This window comes from Eleutherodactylus coqui, chromosome 7 (genome assembly GCF_035609145.1).
Source record: "Eleutherodactylus coqui strain aEleCoq1 chromosome 7, aEleCoq1.hap1, whole genome shotgun sequence".
Classification (NCBI taxonomy): domain Eukaryota; kingdom Metazoa; phylum Chordata; class Amphibia; order Anura; family Eleutherodactylidae; genus Eleutherodactylus; species Eleutherodactylus coqui.
This window is the reverse complement of record NC_089843.1, coordinates 204419166-204441773: the sequence shown is the minus strand read 5'-3', so window position 1 is coordinate 204441773 and position 22608 is coordinate 204419166.

Here is a 22608-nt window from a genome sequence, read left to right as displayed (position 1 = left end):
CAACAGGTCATGTTTTCATGATATCCTATAGTGAGATCTCCTGGGGCAATGACTGAGGCTATGACCTATCTATGATTTAAATTAGAAACTGTTGCAAAGAACCGGCACACTTTAATAGTTCTAATCCCTTTTTTAAGGAAGACAAATGTAAAATGCAGTATTTTTTAAAATATCTTTTTCATGTATTTTCTTTTTGGTGGTGGTTCTGGTAGTGCTTCAGGCCACTGTTTTTCCGATATCATCTCGACACAATTTTCTAGATGATAGTTTTATCATTTTAAACACTCCATCTTCATTTTAAATCTAATCTAGAATCATAACATGTAAAAACCTCATACCCTATTGAGGACACTTAAGTCAACGAAATGTAATGTTATCCACTAAGCTACCCAACCTTCGTAAATATAGGGTTAAAGCTTGGCTGAAACAGTAATGGTATTTTGATGAAAATTTCAAATCATGCTTGACAAAGTAAATCTTGACTTTTTCATGTTTAATCTTATAGGTTAGTATTAATATCTTAGATCCAGCACATTGTGACCCGCTTCTTCACATCACCATAAAACTGAGAAATCCTCCCATTCCTTCAAGCATCTGCTTATCTCTTTATTTTTAAATATTACAGCTCCTTAACATCTGTCTCTATAGCACATAATCTGACTGATGAAATATTTCATGTTTTCCTTGAGCTCCTGTCAATATGCCTCCCTGTTATTAGTTAAGCAGATGGCAGCACAGAAGGAGTAGTCTCAGCTTACCTGGTTGGCTTCATTAAACAGGAAATATGATGCTAAAGATTTTGTGATATTTTATATTATTGTTACAATAATATTAATAAATTGTGCCACATTGGTGCAGAGATATGTACTGTTTGTCAACCAAAATTAATCCGGCCGTGGTGGAGATGACAATTGTTCATGCATGGTCTTGGCTAACAAGTCGATGCCCAAATAATCCAACGCTACACAGATGTAGATTTTAAATGATGTCTTTTAATATGCCAAACATTATGGTAAATATAATGATGTTTGACAAGCTTGTATAGAAATGGAAACTAAGGAAAGAGGCTTTGGAGGGGTTGTAGTTAAAGGGAAGTGCCATTTCTGAGCAGCTTGATATAATTATGATGAACGTATTTCTTAACGAGATATTTACGGCATTTGCAATTGACAAAGAGAAGTGCCTTCATGGAGCTGTAGAGCAGAGCCATAGCTTAGCTCCAACTAACGTACAATTGTAGGGGTCTAAGACATTTAGTGGTCTGTTTGAACCGAGCATCAAAAGAGCTGCAGTCCAAATATCCCAGCATGACCTCAAGGTCTAGGAATTCAATAGTCTTAATGTTGGGTATAACATAGCTTATAGTAAAATGCTTTCGAGACCTTGTGCATACAGCTATATTATGGCTCTATATGCAAAATCAGACAAAAATATTGCAGTATGTCATGTGTATGGCATTCTCTCCAAGCTTCTGTAGTCGAATATGGACTTGACTGATCCAGTTCTGCAGCAGATAGAAGTATGTAGGTTTTGGTTGGTAATACACATTTATACATCAAGAAATTATAAAACCCTATATATTTCTTCTCTTGATTCTGTAGTCATCTGGCAGTGAAACACATCTACCGTCAGTAAAAACTGGTATGGGACCTGTTGGATTTCTACATGCCCGATCCTTTAATTTTCTTGGAAAATAAGTGTTAAACCTGTCTATCCTCCTCTTTCTACGGGCTAATGTGAACATACGAGTTTATTGGGGAATCCTGGTGGATAGCTTTTGATCATTCGTTCATATTTTGAATTGTCAGAGCAAGAAAAAGGAGCTCACATGATTAATAAAAAATAACAAAGATAAAAAATTTAAAAAAATCTCTCAAACAAAACCTGCAACCTTGGCCTGTCCCAGTTCCCCTAACTAGATACCGGACTAGGTAAAAAGGTTGAGTATTAGGCACAACCTTGGAACATATAAAAGTATACAACAGTGTAGTCACTTAACTGCTATGTTTATTGTATAACCAGCATATGTACACATTTTGATTGGTTGTGCTCAATACTCAACCATTTTACGTAATCCGGTATCTGTTTTCCACATGTCCAATTGCGACGGTCATTGAGGTTGGTTGCACCAGCTATATAGAAAACAAGCTTTCATCTTTTAAGAGTCAAGCTGCACATCCCTATGAAGCATGCAGTTCAGATGATCTCCTTTTCTTGTTTTGGGTTGCTCCACTTGCTTTTGTGCTCTCTCCAGTTCCCCTAACTAAGAAATGCTTTGCATTTTGGGTACTTTAAAATAAAATAAAAAATAAATAAATCTTGTTATTTGTGTAGAGCCAACTCATTCAGGTAATTTATTTATTACCCTCCACCAAGCTGGATACTCATTTTACTGACCTCAGAAGGAGGAGTCAACCTTGAGCCCTCCTACCCGAAGCATTCAGGGATTGAACTCGCAACTTTCAGGTCATGAGCAAGAGCTTAGGGCTGCGCCACATGGGGCTCCATGCTTGTGGGCAGTTCAGGCTGACAAAAGAGAAAAACCACACCAGCAAACGAAGAACAGGAAGCAGGCGGGCCTTAGGTAGGACATGAGTTGATGACAGTACACCAAAAGTAGCACCATGAACTGACCACTTTTGATACATAGTAGTCCTTTCCATTAAGCTTGACCAATTAGATCAGAGAGGAATCACCAATTCTTTTATTATAGGATGAGAATGCCCAGACTTAATTCCAGGGCAAAAGCCATCACTCTCCATCACATTAAGGAGATTACTTACAATAATGAAAATGACCTTTGGTAGTGCGAATATTTAATTATACTCACCTTCAGCGTAGACCTCTCTATGCTTATCTACGCTTCCCCATTATTATTCCAATCAGATAGACAGACGAATGCCACGGTGGAATGTCTATTTGTGTACCAGGCAGACGGGTGATACATTCTATTTTAGTTAGTTTATCTATCATCTATCTATCTGTGATGCACAGAAACCTCCCTGCTGTTTTACTCCTTCGCTATAATTTGTTTCTGTTTTCATAAGAAGTAATCCTAGCAAGATATAGGCAAACAAACAGCGATTAAACATGAACATAAATCTAGGAAAAAATACAAATACAGATCAAAATAAAATTCAAGAGGGTCAGGAGATAATGAAGATTATGCTTCAATATTAGGATTATGATTTTAGTTCTTTATTTCAATAAAAGTGGATAGAGATCTTTTATATCAGGGACATGGCTTAGCTGGAAGGACAAAGTAATCTTCTGGGAATTATATACAAGGACTCCACATCATTTTTATTGGATGGCTGATGAACTGAAAAAAAAAATCGAGGATAGTACTGCTTTAATTTCTAGCCTTAATTTTCATATAAATTGATGGAGTCGGAGGTAGAGAGGAACAAAGTATCAGACTGTTCTGGTTTCCCTAAAATATGGAGTTCATTACATGCAGATAGCGCTGCGTCCCTCCACCTGATTATGCAGGCACATCAAACGCTTTTAGGGTTATTATTTATGAACTCGAATTCTCTGTTTGTTTCAATGTGGCGATTTTTGGAAGGGAAAAAAAGTTACTAATTAACTGTTTGCTGGCTTCATATCTACGCGAGATACGCAACTGAGACTGTCGTTATCTGTAATACCGCTTACTAGAGATGAGCGAGTATACTGGCTAAGGTACATTACTCGAGCGAGTAGTGCCTTAGCCGAGTATCTCCCCGCTCGTCTCTAAAGATTCGGGGGCCGGCGGGGGGCGGGTGAGTTGCGGTGGGGAGAGAGGGAGAGAGAGACAGAGAGGTCTACCCTCCATTCCTCCCCGCTCTCCCCCGCCGCTCCCCGCCCCGCGCCGGCCCCTGAATCTTTAGACGAGCGGGGAGATACTCGGCTAAGGCACTACTCGATCGAGTAATGTGCCTTAGCGAGTATACTCGCTCATCTCTACTGCTTACCTTATCAACAATAAGGCTCACAGCGAATTCCGGCGCACGGCACTAACCTTTATGGTGGATGACCGCGTAGGCTTGTAGGCAGTCATGCGCAGTACGTTTTGTTTTTTTCTATGTTTGTATTTCCCGCGCTGCTACTTGGCGATGGCGCCGGTACCTTCAGCCGATATGCAATGTTAATTGCGTATGGTCTGCGGGTCGGACACCTCCGTTGACATTAATAGAGGCTGTCTACATGGAATCCGTGATAAAATAGAACATGCTTGAATTTTTCTTCCGCTTACGGAATACGCACTTCTTAGAGTGGAGGAAATATCGAAAATATATGTCATTCGATGCCCGGGTTTTACCGCAAATTGTCTGTGTAGACGCTGATCATCATCCACAATTTAAATCCGCTCAAGTGAGCCTCGCCTAACACATGACGTTTGCTCAACATGGGCATATTTGCCCATGTAATACGCAAAGAATAGAACCCATTGATTTAAATGGGTTCTTTCACATTTTCGTATTTTTGGCCCACATTTTGGTCGCACAAAAGAAAATAGAACAAATATTTTTCTGCTTATTTGCGCAAGTCGGGAGTGTAAAAGACTGCATCATTTTGCCGGAAAAAGAACACATCTAGAATTCATTACGACTAATTAGCCACTTCAACCGGTGTGTCTCTGTTTGCTGCACGCAAATGAACATCCCTTGCAGGCGCAAAATGTAGAGTAAAATACGCTGCTGCGCCTGCAAAAAAGCCTCGTTCATTCTGCAAAAACACTACGTTCATGCACGCAAATACGCATATGCTTATGTGAAGGCGGCCTTAAAGGGGAGTGTGAGTTAGGGCTCACTTACATGGGCGTTGCTCGCCTACGTATTACGCAATATTTTTCATGCACATAATACGTGGTGCTTAAAGTCCATTGATTTCTATTGAGTCATTGATTATTAAAGGGGTTGTCCCGCGCCGAAACGGGTTTTTTTTTTTTTTCAATAGCCCCTCCGTTCGGCGCGAGACAAACCCGATGCAGGGGTTAAAAAAGAAAACCGGATAGTGCTTACCTGAATCCCCGCGCTCCGGTGACTTCTTACTTACCTTGTGAAGATGGTCGCCGGGATCTTCACCCTCGGTGGACCGCAGGTCTTCTGTGCGGTCCATTGCCGATTCCAGCCTCCTGATTGGCTGGAATCGGCACGTGACAGGGCGGAGCTACGAGGAGCCGCTCTCCGGCACGAGCGGCCCCATTCAGAAAAGAAGAAGACCGGACTGCGCAAGCGCGTCTAATCCGGCGATTAGACGCTGAAAATTAGACGGCGCCATGGAGACGAGGACGCTAGCAACGGAGCAGGTAAGTGAATAACTTCTGTATGGCTCATAATTAATGCACGATGTACATTACAAAGTGCATTAATATGGCCATACAGAAGTGTATAGCCCCACTTTGTTTCGCGGGACAACCCCTTTAAGTTGAAATTGGGTCGTTCAGATGCACGATTAGGTGCGGAGATGTTGCACATTTTCACACCCTCATAAACTTCTATGGTAACTTGTGTGCGCAATACTCACAAAAATAGAGTATGTCACATATGTTTTTGTGTGAGTGAAAATATAGCGCAAAAACACTGAATGTGATGGAAGCCATTGAAATTAATGGATACTACTCTACGTGCGTAAAATTGCCCATCGGAGGAAGCTCTTAATCCATACTATGTGAGTAATACACACCAAGGTGGATATAGGCTATAGGGATATGACATATTCAACAGGGACATGTGTAGTGTGCATTTTATACACATGAACAATACGTGGGACATATACGACCGGGTGAGTGAGCCCGAAGTACAGACCACCATCATGTGGGAAATATTTTATATAATATCTACACATGATAATGACTATATTATGCATAGATAATCGGTTCTAGAGGGTTGCAGCATGTATCATATAATATCCAGTCAAATTTGTATGTAGAAGGGATTGCATAAAATAATGCGTTTTTGCTAAAATATTCAAGCTTTTAGACCAAATTCACACAGCAAGATTTGGTGCAGATTTTTAGTGGACAAAAAGTAACAGTGTCCAAATTTCTGGTCCAAATGTATGCGGAAACAGCTAAAAAGGAGCAGAGAGTTTTCAATATAGACCTTGTTCACACGAACGTGCATTTGCAAATGCATAGGTGCACACAAATCGGTGCGTCCACACACATGCCAAAACACGTGTGAACGAAGCTGCTGCCAGCGGCTTCATTGAGAGCAATGGTCTGCCGGCAACCCCTTCAGTAATTTTATGGGAACGGCTTTAAATATAAGCCCTTCCCTGAAAATCATCCGTAGCTGTAGTAAAAAATAAAAAAATATATACTTACCTCTCTGCCTCTGCTGGGGCTCAGGCGCGTCTAGCCGCTTGTTTTCCCTGCACTGTAATGAAGTTCTTTAAGCAGGCGGTGATTTAAAATCCTCACCTGCTGAAAGGGTTGTGTCTGATTGGCTGAGCGCTCAGCCAATCACAGGCAGCGCTCAGCCATTCATTGAATGACAGCTGAGCACTGCCTGTGATTAGTCACAGCGCTCAGCCAATCACAGGCAGCGCTCTGCCATTCACTGAATCCTGTAAAACACGGATATGTGAACACACCATAGGGAACCAATGGTTACAATAGACGCGCAGTTTTGTGCGGACGTATGTACGCACATAAACACGCTTGTCTGAGCAAGGCCTTAAGCCAGGTTCACATAAGCATACAGTTGTGTGACTGAGGGCTCTTTCCGGCGAGCGCATAAACCATGACGGTATTTTTATGTTTCACACCTGCTCCGTATAAGCACTTAAATGGGCGTTTTTCCGCGATCACAGACAGCGTTTTCTCATCCATTCACACAACCGCGAGCATCGTTTTTAGCGAAAAAAAATACGCCACACCCTGGAAAGCTGTCGCTCTGCCAAAATCCTTGGGATGCCTTCCAGTGTCATTATAGAGGCACCTGTAAGCTTTTTGCAGTGTTGGACACTGCAAAAATGCCTCCCCCTCCCTTCTCTTTCCCTGCTCCCGTAGGAGTCTATGGGACCAGCCAGCGTATATTGGCCAAAAGATAGTTCCAGAACTATCTTTTGGCTAAGAGTATATGCGCCAGCCATGTATGTTCTTTTTTTCACACTGCCGGTGTATTTACGTGACGTATATTCGCCCGCGTGAACAGCTGCATTGGAAACTAATGCTTCACATGGGTACCGTATATGTGCCCGGGCGTGAAAACGCAGCCCTCATTGTAATAAAGCCTGAGCCCTTAGGGCTCTTCACATGAGCGTATATTGGCTCCCATTTTCACTGCTGGCCGATTTATGCTACGATCTGATGCATTGATCACATGGCTGTATTCTAGGGTTGCCTTTTTCTATGGTAATTCACTGGCCTGGCGGGTATTTTTCTCACCAGGCCAGTGCTGGTATTTTTAATTTTTTTACCAGCCCTATTACAGGCCAGTATTTTGGTAGGGCTGCTGTGTCCCCTGCGGAGATGAAGAACACATCTGACACATGCGGCAGATGTTTTCTTCATCCCCGCGGGGAATAAAGAATTCCCTACTGCAGCTGTTACAGATGACAGCTGCGGTAGAGGATCCAGCTGACAGCACCCCTTAATTGTTTTTCAAGGATGGTCTTTTAATATAAACTGTTCCCTGAAGAACAACCTAAACTGGTGTAAAAAAAAAAAAAAAATCATACTCACCATTCTTCATCCTGTCTCCGCTGTCCCCGGCTTTGCACTGCAGTTCTTTCAGCAGCAAGGGAATTAAAATCCCTGCCTGGTGAAAGAGCTGCTTCTGATTGGCTCAGGTGCCCAGCCAATCACAGGCAGCTCTCACCTGTCATTCATTGAACATTGCGAGAACACACTGACCTGGATCCCGCGCATGCACACAACCGCTGGACGGGATCCAGGAGATAAAAGAGAAAATAAATCATGTGATAAGCCACGGCCACAGACACGCCCCTTTTTGCAATGGCTTTTTTTTTTTCATGACAAACATAACAACCCTACCGTATTCCCACGGCGTAAAAGCGCCCGACCGAGCCAATATAGCACTGGGCACTTTCATGCTTTCATGCCGGGCCAAAAAGATAGTCCTGGAACTATCTTTCTGTCCGGAATACGTCGACCGCTGCATGGGCTCCTATGGGAGCCAATGACAGCGGCCAGAGAAGGGAGGTGGGAGGAAGTTTAGCAGCGTAGCTGCTAAACTCCCTCCCTCTTCTCTCTTTCTCTCTCTCCTTCCCTCCAGCTGTTTGCAATGGAAGAGGGCGGGACAGGGGTTGAGATAAGCTACGCCCTCTCCTATTGCTGGCTGTGGACAAGGGCAGTAAAGAGGAGGCAACGGCATTGCGGCCTTGGCATATATGCGCCGGGGCCCGTGCAGTCTGAACGGGCGCACAAACAATAGATTTGTGCACCCGTTCACGCATTTTCTACGACGGGCGCACGTGAAAATGCCTATGGCCATGTGAGAATTCCAGATGGTTCCACTTTGTTTTTCCTGCAACTCTAATTTTGATACAGCTAAACATAATCTGGGGTTTCTGGGACATGTAGTTACTATTTGTTAAATTTTTAATTTACACTGAAATACTTTATAATAGCTGCAATAATTAAAAAAAGAAATACTGTAAATAAATGTGAAAAATAGTTAATTAATATAAAGGAGCTTCAGGAATTCTAAGAAGAAGATGCGTTGAGAGCAGCCAGTGAGTAATGGAATTAATGGGGCATTTTTCATGCGCATGTTCTTCTAATAAATGATGGTTGAAGCTCACAGGAACATCGCTGTTTTGCAAATAATTAAGGCAAGCAGGAGTGAAATGTGCTATAAAAAGTCAAACATATGCTAAGAAATGCTCAACAGATTTCAGATGGACAACCTAAAAAATCAAACTGATGTTGTGTCAGTTTTGGTTTGGCCAGTTTTTTCCTTGCGCACATATTTCATCCTGCCTTTCCCAGAGTGACAGCTCTTCTTCATCACAGCCGATAAGCAACATTAAAAAACTACCAATCAACAACTATAAACATTCTCATCCATCCTGATATTCCCTCACCAGCTTTAGGAAGTTGTGCTCATGCATTAAAGGGATGGAAGAACATATTAACCACTTGTTGTATATTAGAAGCTACAAACGTATATGAAAAAGCAGGGCTTCTTCACACGACCGTATTTTTGCGCACAGAATCCTGTGCGCAATACATGGAGAATAGAACTCATTGATTTAAATGGGTTCATCCTCTTTTTTTTTTTTTTTGCATGCAGTTCTCATAGGCCCAAAAAAGTAGGACCTGCTATATTTTATGCACATTTGCGCACCAAAGAGCCCCATTAAGGTCTATGGGAGGTGGGACAAATGCGCACTAACCCATGCACACCGGCACCTCCTTTGGCTTAATATCCATTTAAATCAGGGCAGGGGTGATTCCTTGCCCATGTGAACTAGTGGTGCCTGCACAAATACGCGCAGTCTTGTGTGCAGGCATACGTGGAATGTACCCTCATTCACTGCGCAAAAATGTTGCAAAGGAGTGAGCGTATTTTGCAATACGCCTGTTTGAAGCCACCTTCACATTTTTTTTTCTTGCTCATTTCTTACATTTGTGTGTATGTAGTCCAAAAAAATTGCGTATTGTAAATGTACACAAATCGTATATTTACATATACGTACAAAGATCAGCTGAAAGATTTAAGCCAGCTCCCATAGGGCTTTTCACAGGATCGTATTTGCAATGCACAGAAAATAGAACCCATTTCTGCGCAATTTTCCTGTGTATTTGCGCAGCCAAAGCCCAGTAGAAGTCTACGAAAATCCGCACTTAATATGTACTGCACAGTTCCGTGAAAAAAAGGAAAACATCTGCACCTCATTAGGCTAAATAGATAGGTCCTGCTCTATTTTCCAGTGTATTTGCACAAAGGCCCCTTCTATGGGAGGTGGGCAAATACGCAAGGGGATGCGTGAAACACTGCACAAAACTGCTGGGAACACATCTGGACCTCATTAGGCTGAATAGCCTTTTAACCCATGGAAGGAGTGTGTTGTGCATGGGTGTACATTGGCCCTGCGAATGCAAAAGGTACAGTTCTATGCACAGACATGTGCACAAATCAACCTCACCGACCTCGTTCATAGCGCAAATACGTTGCACTGAGGAGAGCGTATTTGTGCATGCGCTCATGTGAAGCGACCCTTTGGATACTTTTAGACAGAACAATTATAGTTCAAAAAATGTGTTCAAACGAACTAAATGTTAGGTCCGCTACCCGTGTCTGCCACCTTCTTGTGGTTCCGGCAGATGCGAGCAACGCTCTGCTCCTCCTGTATGTATGAACTATGTCTCTGTATTCTATCAGCACTGAAAGAGTTAACCAGTTCTCTGGCTCTCAGCCCAGCTGCAGGGTTGATAGGCATTTCTTTCCAATTTAAGCTGGGCTGATGCACTTCCTCTTTGCCTGAGTATTGTTGTGTGTTTGTTCCTGACACTCAGCATTCCTAGGTCACCTCTCTCTGACTTCTGTCTGCTTGTCCTTGTACTTCTGTGTATCTTGCCCTTGCTTCTTCCCTGTTTTGGTGTTTGGCTCTGTCTTTCAGCATTGCCTTCCTATCTTTGTTTCTGATCTCTATCTTGTATGTTTGCTGCTCCCTTAGTTTGCATGTTATCCTGGTGTGTTCCTCTCTGTCACTCAGCATGGATCTCCTGTCCATAATCATATCTTTATACGTGTATCTGCACTTCTCTACTGTGTACCATTAGGGATAGTCAGGCCTGAGAGGAAGACAGTGGGGCCTTTCTTATCAGGATGCCTATCCCTCTTATAGGCAAGGGTACCTCCATCTCCCTTACTAGCAAAGGGCAAGGTTTCCAATCTGACCACCAAGCATTAGCTATTGGTCACAGCAGGAGTAGCCCAATGCCAAACCGGTTGGTTGGTCCAGTGCGTCCACACTCATTATCCGTAACAGGATTCTCAGGCCATGGATCTCGCTGATCTCTTTGGTGAGGCACTTTTAGATTTGAGTCAAGAATTGGTTCAGCAGCGTGATCGCCAAAAACAGATCTTGTCATATTTGTACAATGTGAATACCCACCTGAGCTCCATTTCTACTGATGCAGTGGTACTGCAGTCTTTCTCAGCAGACGCAACCTCAGCTCCATCCCCACAGTCAGTTGCTGCGTCAGGATCCAGTCCTTGATTATCTTCTCTCCCATGTGATGACGAAGATCCTGGACAATGTCATGGGTTTCTTAATCAGTGCTCGCTACACCTTGAGCTGTTATCTGTAGGAAATGAGTTTCCTACTGACCTCGCTAAAGTAGCTTTTGTGATCTCTCACCTTTCCGGACAGGCGTTGACCTGAGTGAACCATCTCTGGGAAAGAGATGACCCTGTGGTCAGTGATCTGTGGTCAATGATATATTTCATTAGCCGCCAGCCTACCACTAAGGCTGATGACGCTGCTACTTTGTTATTTTTGCTGCTGATAGGGTTTGGGGTCTGGGCTCTATGGGATTATAGGGTCTGGCTATATAGCACTGGCTATTAAGTAGAACTCCTCACTCTCTATCTAGCTTGGACTGCATTAAGTTGCTTGTCCATTCAAAAGGTGGATTATCTATCATTAAGAATATCTACTACTGAATAGGATGAATAGGTTCTAGAGATGAGCGAACGTACTCGGTAAGGGCGATTTTGCAATCGAGCACCGCGATTTTCGAGTACTTCACTACTCGGGTGAAAAGTACTCGGGTGCGCCGGGGGGCAGGGGGTGGCGCGGCGGAGCGGGGGGTAGCAGCGGGGAACAGGGGGGAGCCCTCTCTCTCTCCCTCTCCCCCCCACTCCCCTCTGCAACCCCCCACTCACCCACAGCGCACCCGAGTACTTTTCACCTGAGTAGTGAAGTACTCGAAAATCGCGGTGCTCGATTGCGAAATCGCCCTTACCAAGTACATTCGCTCATCTCTAATAGGTTCCTAACGAAACTACTTTATCGTAGCAGACCCTGGAACTTTAAAATTTAGAATCTTGATATCTGGAACTGGAATTTTTTTGACATTCTGAAGTGGAATGTTGTTTCATAGATTTTTTGATGATAATCCCAGAATATCATACTATAGGAGCAGTGCTGTAGGGGACTGAGCTACTCTGGGGCACCCCTAATATATATGTGGCACTAATTGGATTGCTACGGGTGCACCCCACAGAGCTACACTATTATCCCCTCAGGGTATAGTCCTAGACCCTACTATTCCTATGTTTTAGCACCTGTCTGGTGTTTGAGTACCTTTTCTGTATGTATGTCAGACTAGATTGAGTTTTTAATCATATTTAATAAAGGTTATATTTTAGAAATTAAGAATCCTCACAGTGAAGATACATTGAGTTAACCAGTTGATTCTCATGTCCCAGTGAAAATTAAATAAGTATACTTCTGAAGACATTCTGGAGGGCATTCGATGATCCTGGTCTTACTGCTTCGGCTGCCTCCTCCCTGTTACGTCTACGCCAAGGTAGTCCTATCATGGGGTAGTACACAATTCAATTCCAAACCTTGGCTTTGGAGTTGGGCTGGAATAATGAGGCCCTGGTAGTGGCATTTTGGGAGGGTCTAACAGGATAAATTAAGGATGAGTTGGCAGGGTGCAAAATTCCGTTTTCCCTCTGTTTTTATTTTCCCATCCTCAGTCTGATTTTTGGTTTTTACAGTGTTTTGGCCTGTGTCCTGTCAAGGTTAGCTAAACTCTAGAGAAAGAATGTGGGGTCGTACTTATCAGGACATCAGCCTTGCTTCTAGACAGGGCTGTTCCTTCTCTCCTGTACTAGCTGAGGGCTAGGTATCTCATCCATAGGTCTCCACTCTGGACTGCATCATATTTGCCTGGTATCTTTGCCTCCGATCACCAAGGGTCAGCTGTCAAGCTCACTGGATTAGTCCTTCACCTACCCAGTAGGTTAACCCAGTGGTTCTACATCTGTAGCCTTAACAATACACTGAGGCCAAGAGAAAGTTTGTCCTGTCTGGGAGTCATTGTTACAAGATAGAGAAGCACTCTGGTCAAAGCAAGCCTATCGAGTTAGTCTGCCATCTTTACAGGTGGCCATCCATGGGGAAGGACACTCGCGACTTTGTCTCTGTGTGTACCTCCTGTGCCCAAAATAGGTCTCTAAAACTGAAATCCACTTGGCTGCTGTGTCCGTTACCCATTTCTGAGAATGGGTAGCATATATGGTAGCATATAGCCATGGATTTAATCACTGATTTACCTCCTTCCGGAGGATGCAAGGTCATCTAGGTAGTAGTCAACCGATTTTCCAACATGGCTTATTATGTGCCTTTTCCTGAATTACCTTCCGCCTGCCAACTTGCATTGTTCATCGACCACATTTTTCGCCTCCATGGATTTCCCAGGTACATAGTGTCTGATAGAAAGGTACAATTCATGTCTAAGTTTTGAAGATCCCTGTGAAAGCTCATGGGTATATCTTTGGACTTCTCCTTGACCTACCATTCACAGTTCAATGGGGAGGTGTAGCGCACAAATTAAATTCTTACTAGTTATCTCTGCCATTTCACTTGTGCCCTTCAAGACGATTGGGTTCAATCTGGCCTCCTGAATGTTAGCTACGCCACAAAGAACTCTCCCTTTGCCATTGTATTTGGACAGTAACCCAGAATTCCCCTGCCTGTTTTTCCACTTCTGAGGTCCCAGCAAGAGCTTCTTCAGCAGATAATATTTCCAGGATCTGGCGTAAGACCAAGGCAACTCTGGAGAAAATAGTCACCTCGATGAAGAGGTTTGCCAATCACAGGTGTTGACCATCTCCAGATTTTTTTCCAGGGGACAATGTATGGCTGTCCTCCAAACATATCAGGGTAGCAGTGCCGTCTTATAAACTCGCCTCACGTTTTGTAGGTCCATTTAAGGTTTTAGAAAAAGTGAATTCCATATGTTACAAGCTATGGCTTCCCCCCTCCCTGTGTATCCCCAACTCCTTTCATATCTTACTGCTTAAATCGCTTGTGCTTAATAGGTTTTCCAAAAGCCCAGACCGGCATAGACTCGGATCAACTCGGAGAACATCTTTAAGGTAAAAAATAAATTAGATATCAAGAAAGTTAGAAACGACTTTCTTCCTACTGTATTGGAGAGGTTAGAGTCTGGAGGAGAAGTCATGGGGACTAGAGATGAGCGAGCACGCTCGGTAAGGTCAGTCACTCGAGCGAGCATCACTCTTCTCGAGTAACTGCCTTCTCGTCCGAGCGTGCTCGGGGGGGGGGCAGCGAGGGAGAGCGGAGGTGAGCGGGGGACAGAAAGATCTCTCTCACTCTCCCATCCACTCTCCCCCGCGGTCCCCTGCTGCCCCTCCGAGCACGCTCGGACGAGAAGACAGTTACTCGAGAAGAGCAATGCTCGCTTGAGTAACTGACCATACTGAGCGTGCTTGCTCATCTCTAATGGGAACCCTTTGAGAACATCAACCCTCCTTGTCTGGTTCAGGATTTTTTTCAGAGAAATGGCAGGAGGAGAGGAGAGTGTTAGAGGAATTATTGTTGGGTCCACTGTTCAGACTTACTTTTCTCTCCCTGCTTCTGGCAGACGCAGGCGTCATTCTGATTTCCCTGTAACCTGAGTTTCTACATGCTCTCTTCTAGCATGTGAATGGTTACCTGCACCAGGTATTCTAGCTCAGCTGTGGGGCATGGCCAATCATGGCCCAATTTAGCTGAGCTAGAAATCCTTCCCCTTTGCCTCAGTGTTGTTGTGAGTTTCTCTCTGACTTCCAGCTTAAGCCCTGTTTCTGACCTTATGCTGTTTTTGTCATTTTCTTGCATTGTCGTGGTGAGAGCTACTCTGAGAGCCTTCAGAATGGAATGCTGCTCTCTCTCGAGTCAACTGATTTTATACTACTTTTTTGAACGTAGTATAAACCACCTAAAAAAAACACTTATTCTTGTGGAAGTTGCAGACTACATTCTGGATGGGTGTATGGTTTCCCCAAACTCTGCCCTGCATTATCTGTCCACAAATTCCTGCTTTCTTTATAGCATTTGTTATCTAGTGGTCTCCTAGCAATGTGCATTTGAATCCGTGTCCATATGCAATATAATTGCCTATGTACTGTGAATCGAATGCATCCATAGAGACCAATGGAGGTCATATGTGCAGAATCTGCAGTGGAATAGATATGCTGCAATTTTTCTTCCAGGTGCAGAATCCATAATTCCTACCCACAAGTGTGAGAGAAACGGCAAAGTCAATGCATTTGAATGGCCGCATATCATACTCATGGATGGCAATCGTGGAATCCGCAATTCAAATCCATTTGGGTGAGACCAGCCTACCACATAAACAGTTCATGTCTGTCATTTTGGTTTGGATGAATGATGATTGGTTGGGACTATGCTGCAATACTAGACACAACTAAAGATGCCCAAGTATGCTCCATGCCAGCGAGCATAGTTGTGCATACATCTGTCTGAAACCGCCCTGAAAAAGAATGGGGAATAATAAAAAAAAAGACAAAATTCACACTGTGCATGCGTGCATAAGATAAGCTGTTATTTCCAGCGCACTCGCGTTTTACGTATATGATGGTGTGAATGAGCCCTAAGTATGAATGGATCTTTCTCGACAAAGTGTTCTTGACTTGGAAAGCTCTTGTTCTAGGATAGATGGTGAGAGGCCATATTACACCTTTTTATATAAAAATGGTCGTAGGTGCAACTCCGCTCATGAGCACGGAGCATATTTGCACGTGAATGAGGGAAATGTATTCCACTTTGCCGTCCACTCAAACCCCGTGCCATCTATGTGCGGGAGAGATGGGCCATATCCTCTCTTGTCTCAGTCATAGTATTGACGGCCGAGAAAAGAGCTAGTGAAAACAAAACCACCGAAATCCATTGAGATCAGTGGTTTCCTTTTGTCTGAAACCGCCCTTATTTACTAAAACTGTGTAATAGTTAGACAGTTCCAGGCATATTACAGAAGCTCCACTGAATGAGACATCTGTTGAATTTTAAAAAGTTCATAAATCATTTCCTTTACTTACCTTGTACTAGTTTTTAATTACATGATACAATCAGCCATAAATTCTATTGAAATACTACTGTTAACAGAGAGTAGTGCATTATGGGAGCTAAGATGACAGGTTACTTGCTAGAGTTGAATTGGTGTCTACATAAATGAAATGCTGCAGAATAGTGATAATAACGGAAAGCAGATATGCGTGCAACTGGGGAAAACATCATGAGATAATTTGGAATTAATGGCAAAACAGTAAGGGCTCTTTCCCACGGGCGTCTGTGTTTTTACGTCCGCCCACCGGTGACATAAAAATGCATGAACAGGCTCATGAGTCTAACAGTTGTGCACCCATTCATATAGCCCAAGCCCAGCTCATATATGCTGAGCCTGCAATTCCTTTGAGCAGGGGAAGTCAATTGAAACTGTCTCCACCTTCCCTCCCCCTCGTCAGCTCTCAGCAAGGGAAGGAGGTGGGATGGGGCAAGAGCTAGTGTGCTAAGTTCCTGCCTTCTCTCCACCCCTTGTCGGCAGCCAGCAATGGGAGGGGGTGGGACAGGGCGGTGGGCTTATTAACTAGCTCTACCCCTCCCACCACCTCCCATTGCAAACAGCCAGCAAGGGGCGGAGAGGAGGAGAGAAGGGGGAGGGAGTTTAGAAGTCATGCTGCTGTACCCCCTCCCACCTCTCTTCTCTGGCAGCTGTCATTGGCTCCCATAGGAGCTGCAGACATACTCCGGCCAGAAAGATAAATTCAGGACTATTTTTCCTGCCAGGCGTAAAAGCACCCAGTGCTATATTGGCCGGCCGGGCGCTTTTACGCCCTTGCAATGCTCCCATCTGAACTGATGCATTTGAATCCAATGCATCAGATGGTAGCGTATATCGGCCGGCCGTGAAAACGGCGAAGTGAAAGAGCCCTAAGGCAAAATATTTAGAAAGTTACTCAACATGTTGTTTCCATTTCAATTATTTCATATTTTAAAGGTGAACTTTAAGAATGAAGTCCTGTTTAGGTTCATGCGTCTCTTTAAGGTCGGCTTCACACAGGCGTATTTGTGAGCGCAAAATTAATGCACACAATACCCAGAGAATAAAACCCATTGATTTCAATGGGTTTGCTCACATTTCCACATTTCGGTGGTGCAAAAAACCCCTGCAGCATGCTCTGCTTTTCTGTGCATTTGTGCACCAAATGTCCCTATAGGTGTTGATGGGGGTGTGCCAATCTGCACACAAAACACTAGGATACACGTAATTCGCTTTCTGCTCGAAAAATAAAATATCTGGCACTCATTGGGTAAATTAGTCATTTCAATCCGTGCGTCCATGTTTGCCGTGCACAAATGAACATGCCCTGCGGGTGGAAATACACCAGTACGTGCACTAAAAAGCTTTGTTCAGAGCGCAAAAGAGTAACACCAAGGCACGTGCAAATACACGTACGCTGAGCATATACATATTTTCAGCCCCATTGACTTTTATGGGGACCCTTGGTGTACTATTTTATTTGGCGCAACCGAAATGTGTGCCCAAGATACGGAAATGTGAATGAACCCATTGAAACCAATGGGTTCTATTCTCTGCTTATTGCCCGCAAGTATGCCCAAGTGAAGCCAGAGAACGAGATGAGGCCAACCCGAAGTACTCCCCTTACCATCTCATTGCCCCATAGCAGCAGCATTACCCTTTTCTGCAGTAAGCTCCCCCTTGAGCAATTAGCTTGATCTTATCCTTGACAAGTCATTCCTGGTATTCAAAAAGTGAAATTTGCTTCTTACAAAACGAAGGGTAAAATTTTCTGATTAATTAGTAGTTTTGTGCATCAAAACATCTAAAAATAATCCTCTGAATACAGGGAAATAGTAAATGATGAACCTGGGTACAAAATATATATAGTGTATAAAATAGAGGAGAAACATGATTTATTCCTCAACCCCCAGAAAGAGCGAGGGAGAGAAGGAGGAGAGCGAGGGGGTGAAGGAGGAGAGCGAGGGGGTGAAGGAAGAGAGCGAGGGGGTGAAGGAAGAGAGCGAGGGGGTGAAGGAAGAGAGCGAGGGGGTGAAGGAAGAGAGCGAGGGGGAGAAGGAAGAGAGCGAGGGGGAGAAGGAAGAGAGCGAGGGGGAGAAGGAAGAGAGCGAGGGGGAGAAGGAAGAGAGCGAGGGGGAGAAGGAAGAGAGCAAGGGGGAGAAGGAAGAGAGCGAGAGGGAGAAGGAAGGAAGACAGCGAGGGGGAGAAGGAAGGAAGACAGCGAGGGGGAGAAGGAAGGAAGACAGCGAGGGGGAGAAGGAAGGAAGACAGCGAGGGGGAGAAGGAAGGAAGACAGCGAGGGGGAGAAGGAAGGAAGACAGCGAGGGGGAGAAGGAAGGAAGACAGCGAGGGGGAGAAGGAAGGAAGACAGCGAGGGGGAGAAGGAAGGAAGACAGCGAGGGGGAGAAAGAAGGAAGGAAGAGAGGCAGAGAAAGAAGGAAGGAAGAGAGGGAGAGAAAGAAGGAAGGAAGAGAGGGAGAGAAAGAAGGAAGGAAGAGAGGGAGAGAAAGAAGGAAGGAAGAGAGGGAGAGAAAGAAGGAAGAGAGACGGAAAGAAAGAAGGAAGAGAGAGGGAAAGAAAGAAGGAAGAGAGAGAGAAAGAAAGAAGGAAGAGAGAGGGAAAGAAAGAAGGAAGAGAGAGGGAAAGAAAGAAGGAAGACAGAGGGAAAGAAAGAAGGAAGAGAGAGGGAAAGAAAGAAGGAAGAGAGAGGGAGAGAAAGAAGGAAGAGGGAGGGAGAGATAGAAGGAAGAGGGAGGGAGAGAAAGAAGGAAGAGGGAGAGAAAGAAGGAAGAGGGAGAGAAAGAAGGAAGAGGGAGAGAAAGAAGGAAGAGGGAGAGAAAGAAGGAAGAGGGAGAGAAAGAAGGAAGAGGGAGAGAAAGAAGGAAGAGGGAGGGAAAGAAGGAAGAGGGAGGGAGAGAAAGAAGGAAGAGGGAGGGAGAGAAAGAAGGAAGAGAGAGGGAGAGAAAGAAGGAAGAGAGAGGGAGAGAAAGAAGGAAGAGAGAGGGAGAGACAAAAGGCAGAGAGTGGGAGAGACAAAAGGCAGAGAGTGAGGGAGAGAAAGAAGGAAGAGCGAGGGAGAGAGGGAAAGAAGGAAGAGAGCGAGGGAGAGAAAGAAGGAAGAGAGCGAGGGAGAAAGAAGGAAGAGAGCAACGGAGAGAAAGAGGGAGAGAGGGAGAGAAGGAAGAGAGTGAGAGACAAAAGCAAGAGAGAGGGAGAGACAGAAGGAAGAGAGAGGGAGAGATAGAAGGGAGAGAGCAAGGGAGAGAAAGAAGGAAGAGAGCGAGGGAGAGAAAGAAGGAAGAGAGCTAGGGAGAGAAAGAAGGGAGAGAAAGAAGGAAGAGGGAGAGAGGGAGAGAAAGAAGGAAGAGGGAGAGAGGGAGAATAAGAAGGAAGAGGGAGAGAGGGAGAATAAAAAGGAAGAGGGAGAGAGGGAGAGAAAGAAGGAAGATTGAGAGGGAGAGAAAGAAGGAAGAGGGAGAGAGGGAGAATAAGAAGGAAGAGGGAGAGAGGGAGAATAAGAAGGAAGAGGGAGAGAAAGAAGGAAGAGAGAGAGGGAGAGAAAGAAGGAAGAGGGAGAGAGGGAGAGAAAGAAGGGAGAGAGGGAGAGGAAGAAGGAAGAGGGAGAGAGGGAGAGAAAGAAGGAAGAGGGAGAGAGGGAGAGAAGGAAGAGAGCGAAGGAGAGATAGAAGGAAGAGAGAGGGAGAGAAGGAAGAGAGAGCGAGGGACAAAAGGAAGAGAGTGAGGGAGAGAAAGAAGGAAGAGAGCGAAGAAGAGATAGAAGGAAGAGAGTGAGGAAGAGATAGAAGGAAGAGCGGGGGAGAGAAGGACGACCTCAATCTAACAGAAAAAAAGCTTGTTCTTTGAAAAAATAATTTCCCCTTTCCTATATCACAAATGTGATCTGCAGCGACTCTTGTGTTACAAACGCTCATCTTTGGATATTAAAAACTGATGTAAGCAGCGGTCAAGTAATTTACATTGGGACCAAATAGAAAAAAACCTGCTTCAATCCCCCCATAAAAGGTTAACGCCGCGTCTAACGTGTAATGACGGAGCTTCTTTACATGTATGCAATTGATTTAAGGGCTTAAAGGGAATATAATCAGAGATGTCTGATTAAAATATGACAGGTGAAGCAATCCTGAAATGATTGGATATGTGAAGAATTGCATTTCAGTAATCTTTGATTTGGGTAACATAAAAGCAGATTTTACCAGAAATCTTTGTCGATGTAATTCCCATCTGGAACAATGATTACTACAGAAAGAACAGGTTCAAAGGAATGTCTTTTTTAGAACATCTGTAAAGTAAAAGGAAACAATTGGAGGGTACGTAATCCCTCTTAGAACAGCAGGTGGTTTAGGCGCAATCATAATTCTGCTGATGAAAACCACATAGTAAGGATGTAAAAGTTAAATAAGCTTGTGTTGTATTGAGCTTCTGCAATCCAGTCTTAAGCTCAGCTACATACTGTCCTCAGGCATACAGTAGGAGGTATAACAAAAAGTATCTGCCAAAATAAAGGAACCTCACAACTACCCACGACATAAAAAGAAAAATCAACTTCTCCATAAGACTTCAAATACAATATATTGTAATATATTGAAATAATAGAACTTTTTCAAGTGAAAAACCAAGTGATACTAATAAACTGCAATACTGGATTGCATGATATATTATAGGAATGCAATTCTTATATACCGTATTTTTCGCTCTATAAAATGCACTTTTCTTCCCCCCCAAAGGGGAAAAAATTAATTCTTATTGAGCGAATGTACCAAAATTCAAGGCTGCCGGCGCGAGCGCAAGTTTAATGCGCAATCGTGCAAACTAAATAGCGATCACGCAAACAAACTTGCGATCGTGTGAACAAACGCATGATCATTTACTAGATCCCTCACCTTTACTTTGCTCCCCCTTACGTACTACTGATTGTATAGTGAGCGCCGGTGGGAACTGCTGCTGCCCCCCCCTCCCCGCCTCCACCAATCCTTCCCTTTCGATGCCCGTACACGAGTGCCGTTGTCACGGAGCTCCGGTGTTTCAGAGCTCTACTGCTCTTTCTACTCCGTAGCCCTGTACTATTCCCCGCACTGTCCCTGGAATAGTTAAAAATATTTTCCCCTATTTTCCGCCTGTAAATTGGGGGTGTGTCTTATCATTCGGTGCGTCTTATAGAGCAAACAATACGGTATATATACAGAATTATTACAAATATTCTTCAATTGAAACACTTATAACTAACATGACAATCGGATGCATATATTTGATATCAATGGAAACAGAAACTCAACAATGTTTTGTTGCACAAGATTAAAAATGTCTTTCACATCGGAGGTGATCAATGTGGCCCCCTTGGTCACTCAACACACATGGAGCCTGTAGTTAGGTTTTGCCATACACTTGTAGTGTATCACAATTGAGTGATGCAATGACTTCTGTGATGTGTCCTCAGATATCATGCATGGTGGGTGGTAAGTAAGCAGAGATGAGCGAGCACCAAAATGTTCGGGTGCTCGTTACTCGAGACAAACTTTTCGCAATGCTCGAGGGTTCGTTTCGAGTAACGAACCCCATTGAAGTCAATGGGCGACCCGAGCATTTTTGTATATCGCCAATGCTAAGGTTTTCATTTGTGAAAATCTGGGCAATTCAAGAAAGTGATGGGAACGACACAGCAACGGATAGGGCAGGCGAGGGGCTACACGTTGGGCTGCATCTCAAGTTCCCAGGTCCCACTATTAAGCCACAATAGCGGCAAGAGTGCCCCCCCCCCAACAATTTTTACTTCTGAAAAACCCTCATTAGCAAGGCATAACTTAGCTAAGCACCACACTACCTCCAACAAAGCACAATCACTGCCTGCATGACACTCCGCTGCCATTTCTCCTTGGTAACATGCTGCCCAACCCCCCCGCACGACCCAGTGTCCACAGCGCACACCAAAGTGTCCCTGCGCAGCCTTCAGCTGCACTTATGCCACACGCTGGCCTCATAGTCACACCACCCTCATGTCCATCAGGAGCTGCACACGTGGGCATAGCAATGGGGAACCCATGTGCCACACATTATTCATTCTGTCAAGGTGTCTGCATGCCCCAGTCAGACCGGGGTTTTTTATAAATAGTCACAGGCAGGTACAACTCCGCAATGGGAATTCCGTGTGCACCCACAACATGGGTGGCTCCCTGGAACCCACCGGCTGTACATAAATGTATCCCATTGCAGTGCCCTGGACAGCAGAGACAACGTCAGATTAAATGCAGGTGGGCTTTGGCCCACACTGCATGCCCCAGTCACACTGGGGTTTTTTATAAGTAGACACAGGCAGGTACAACTCCCTATTGTGCAGTCCCTGTGCACCCACAGCATGGGTCGCTCCCTGGAACCCACCGGCGGTACATAAATAAATCCCATTGCAGTGCCCAGCACAGCAGAGATAACGTCAGGTTTAATGCAGGTGGGCTTCGGCCCACACTGCATGCCCCCATCAGACTGGGGTTCTTTAGAAGTGGACACATGCAGTTACAACTCCGTGTGGACCGACAGCATGGGTGGGTCCCAGG